A 5,000-nucleotide genomic window follows, 5' to 3' on the forward strand; every position below is an offset into this window, starting at 1 on the left:
AAATGTTTAAAACATTTAAAATGACTACCACACCTATTCCTAAAGTAATATACCCTCACAATACAAAACATTTCCCATCAAACACTTACACTTGTTGTATATAAAATACTTTCAAACTTAATAATATTAATATAACTAATACAAAATACTAACATTTATACTATTAAAAATTTATAACTATATATATGTATGTTTATATATAAATAATGGACACACTTCTTATAATAACACTATGTCCTCACTATATATTTATATATAATCAAAATAAAAATAAGCTTGGGATAAACATGACGTCAGCTTAGCGTAATCTCCTACCTTTAAGTATTGGTTTTACACTAACATGGTCATTTAATCCATACCCCCTATGTGAGCCTAATCTTAAAATCCACCTTGTTTCAGCTTGTTCGGTGAGATTAACAATATCTCCTAATCTAATGTTAGGGTACTGAATGTGTAGCACTTGAAAATAAAACTTATGATCTTCGCCTTCATTTAAAATATGTTTAGAAATAGCACTATAGTCATGACCCCTTGCCACACAATAATAATGATCCCTGATTCTTTCTCTAAGGGTTCGATTGCTTTTACCTATATAAAATTTAAAGCATTTGATGCAGTGGGCTACATATACTATATTCCGGGTACGACATGTGCTATTATTCTTGATTTCCCAAAGTCGCCCGGTATTGGGGTCCCTAAAAAACCTTGACTCATCCACAAAAACACATTGTGGACAGGACCCACATTTCTTAGTACCCCCTATTGGTGAATTAATATGTCTAGGTATACTAGTAGTGTTCCGATAACATAACTGTTGTTGCAGATTTTTCATATTACTAAAAACAAAGTTTGGTTTTTCACCCACAACTGCTCTTGTCTGGTCATCAACCATTAAGATGTTCCAATTTTCATAAAATATTCTCTTAAAACCACTAACATTAGACCCAAAAGGAACAATAATACTCACATTTTGATGAGACTCAGTATTGTCAACTTCTTTAATTTGTACATTATTACTAGAGAAATATGGTTTGGCTCTAGTATTACGCTCTGCTAACACTTCTGATATTTGAGTATCTATCAGAATTTCATTATACCCCCTTGCTAAAAATATAATTTTAAATTTGCCAGTTCCTCATTTAATAATGATTGATCACTACATAACCTACATATTCTAAAAACCTGTCCCTTAACTATGTTAGCAAATGTTGATGGTTTGTGCATACTAGTAGCATGAAGGAAAGAAGCTCTATAGCACTCCTTCCGACTGACTGTTGTATTATAACCTCCATCAGACCTTAGAATCAATACATCTAAAAACTTCATTCTGTCCCTTGAATATTCTAATGTGAATTTAAGGAATGGACTACTATTATTTATTTGCTCATGGAATGTTTTCAATGATGATTCATGGCCATGCCATAGAAAAAACAAATCATCTACAAAACGCTTATAACATAGAACTTGCTTGCACTTAACAATTTCTTCCTGTTCCCACGCTACCATGACTAAATTAGCGTAGGCATTAGCGCAACTCGTGCCCATCGCAATCCCACTCTTCTGTATATAAAAGTTGTTATCAAACAGAAAGACATTATTTTCTAGTACTAATTCAAGTAAAGTACAAATAAAGTCTACTCGAAGGGCATCCATCCATTCACATTTTGATAATAGCTCTCTAACCATCCTTATTCCATCAATATTCGGAATGCACGTAAATAGTGATTCAACGTCCATAGTGGTCAAGATATAGTCATTTGACATATCTACGTCATTAAGAAACTCATATAAACTAGACAAAAAATGTCTTGTATCAGTCAGTATATAATCATATTGTTTGAGAACACGTTTCAATTCTGAATCCAAAAATATTGAGATAGGTTCAGTAGACCACCCAGCACCAGACACAATAGGTCTGAATGCTGGGTGGTATGCATCCTTATGAATTTTTGGTGAACCATAGAGTTTAGGTATAAAAGGGTGTTCCACTCTGAAAAATTCTGATAATTCATCAGTCAGCAAACCATGAAGTTTACAGTCAAGTAAAGTATCATTAATTTTATTAATGATAGAACAAACTTGGTTAAATGTTATTCTAGTATACGCTTCACTTGACAGCATCCCTTCCATGCTCTTTAAATAAAATGAAGTATCCATGATTACTGTAGGGCCACCCTTATCAGCAGGTCTTATTACTATCTCTTTATTTTGTTTAAGTTTTTCTAAAGCTTGTCTCTCAGAAACGGTCAAATTATCTGTCAGTTTGTGATCTTTTTTCTCAAGTCCGGCATATATAGATCTTTCTATTGCTTTAACAAACAGTTCAACGTTGGAAGGTGAATGTGGTACAAAGTCGCTCTTACGTTTGAACACACAGGCGTTGGCTGAATTCTCTTTGCCAAACAGTAATTTCAATGAGACATTCCTTGCAAATAACTTAGTTGCTAATAGAATCTCACCAACGTCCGTTTCCATAGTGGGAACGAACTTCATACCTTTGTTTAGTAAGTCAACTTCACTATCATTCAACGCACAACTTGATAACTATATATAGTTATAAATTTTTAATAGTATAAATGTTAGTATTTTGTATTAGTTATATTAATATTATTAAGTTTGAAAGTATTTTATATACAACAAGTGTAAGTGTTTGATGGGAAATGTTTTGTATTGTGAGGGTATATTACTTTAGGAATAGGTGTGGTAGTCATTTTAAATGTTTTAAACATTTTCATTGGCTAATTAACTAATTGATGAAGTATATAGTTCCTGTTGTTGAATTTATTTGATGTCTGATGAAGCAGAGGTGCACTCTAAAGCCACAACCTTCTTATTAAACCTGTTTTTATTAACTTTGAAGTGAAGAAGTGATTTTATTACGCTATTTTAGCTGCTCTTGTGGTCCTTCCGGAATTTCGTTGGGTTTGTGTTTACATAATTATCGTTTGTGGTGTGTTTGGTTATATACATCTATCGGGAGAAGAGGCATGGAAGACACAAGGCAAGAAGTGGTGAATTTATTGGAGAATGCTGATTCACATAATAGAATGAGGAACTTTCTTGCTATGGATTTGAATCCGTTGTTGCGAGTCAATATGAATGAGTCGCTACCTACGGCAACTATGGAGGACACTAATGAAAGAACTATAAGAACTTTAAAGAAAGATATTGAAAATAATATATATAAATACAAGCGTTTGGCATGTCAGAGGTATCACCTTGAGGCCAGCTTACAATATAAGGTGATACCGAGGGGTCTAAGGATCCTAAATATGCCTATTTACGGAAGCTTGTATCCAGAACTCCTAGTAAAGTGGCAGCAAATAAATATAGGAGCCAGCCAGGCGTACATGCAGTTATTACTTGACTACTTTCAACCAGAAGAATTCTCTTTGCGTGACATGATTATTGAACAACAAACTGAATTAAATGATGCCATTGGCTATGAGCAAACAGAGTTATTTCTGCATGATATAATAGATCGTGTGCAGAGATATGAAAATAGTTTACTTGAAACTAAAAAACGCAAACTTATTAGAGATTTACAAGATTTCAAACATAACAATGTATTTGTATGACCGAAAAATCCTACTGAAGTACGTGAAGTATCGCGAGATGAAACAGCAGAGACTAGGGGAAGGGCGAGACGAAGTTATGGTAAATCGCTTACAAATGATGTGGAAAAGAGACGAACACCAAGTAAACCAACGTCGGCGAGATCCGATGAAGTAGGAATACAATCTTTGGTCAATAAGGAATCGGATACTAATGGTGCCAGTACATCCATTATGCACCTTCAGTCCCCGGAAGGACCACCTTCAGTATATACTACTCCTGCAGATACGCTAAATAATAAGGAACAACGTACAGTTATTGGTAAACCTGTAAACTTGGGGACAGATGTTAGAAGGAAAATTCCATTGGAGAAATCTGTTGCTGAAAACTTCCCTTTAGCACCACTTCCCATTCGACAGGGAAGGAAACGCTCGTTGGATGTGGAGGAACAGAAACATTCGAAAAAGAGAGAACAGCCCCCAGGTCAGCAGGTATGTACTTTAACGAAGTTATGGAACCACACAACTTAGTGTGGAATATCTCAAGTTGTGCGTTGAATGATAGTGAAGTTGACTTACTAAACAAAGGTATGAAGTTCGTTCCCACTATGGAAACGGACGTTGGTGAGATTCTATTAGCAACTAAGTTATTTGCAAGGAATGTCTCATTGAAATTACTGTTTGGCAAAGAGAATTCAGCCAACGCCTGTGTGTTCAAACGTAAGAGCGACTTTGTACCACATTCACCTTCCAACGTTGAACTGTTTGTTAAAGCAATAGAAAGATCTATATATGCCGGACTTGAGAAAAAGATCACAAACTGACAGATAATTTGACCGTTTCTGAGAGACAAGCTTTAGAAAAACTTAAACAAAATAAAGAGATAGTAATAAGACCTGCTGATAAGGGTGGCCCTACAGTAATCATGGATACTTCATTTTATTTAAAGAGCATGGAAGGGATGCTGTCAAGTGAAGCGTATACTAGAATAACATTTAACCAAGTTTGTTCTATCATTAATAAAATTAATGATACTTTACTTGACTGTAAACTTCATGGTTTGCTGACTGATGAATTATCAGAATTTTTCAGAGTGGAACACCCTTTTATACCTAAACTCTATGGTTCACCAAAAATTCATAAGGATGCATACCACCCAGCATTCAGACCTATTGTGTCTGGTGCTGGGTGGTCTACTGAACCTATCTCAATATTTTTGGATTCAGAATTGAAACGTGTTCTCAAACAATATGATTATATACTGACTGATACAAGACATTTTTTGTCTAGTTTATATGAGTTTCTTAATGACGTAGATATGTCAAATGACTATATCTTGACCACTATGGACGTTGAATCACTATTTACGTGCATTCCGAATATTGATGGAATAAGGATGGTTAGAGAGCTATTATCAAAATGTGAATGGATGGATGCCCTTCGAGT

Source organism: Protopterus annectens, chromosome 1.part1 (genome assembly GCF_019279795.1).
Source record: "Protopterus annectens isolate FY-2018-M chromosome 1.part1, PAN1.0, whole genome shotgun sequence".
Taxonomy (NCBI): Eukaryota; Metazoa; Chordata; order Ceratodontiformes; family Protopteridae; genus Protopterus; species Protopterus annectens.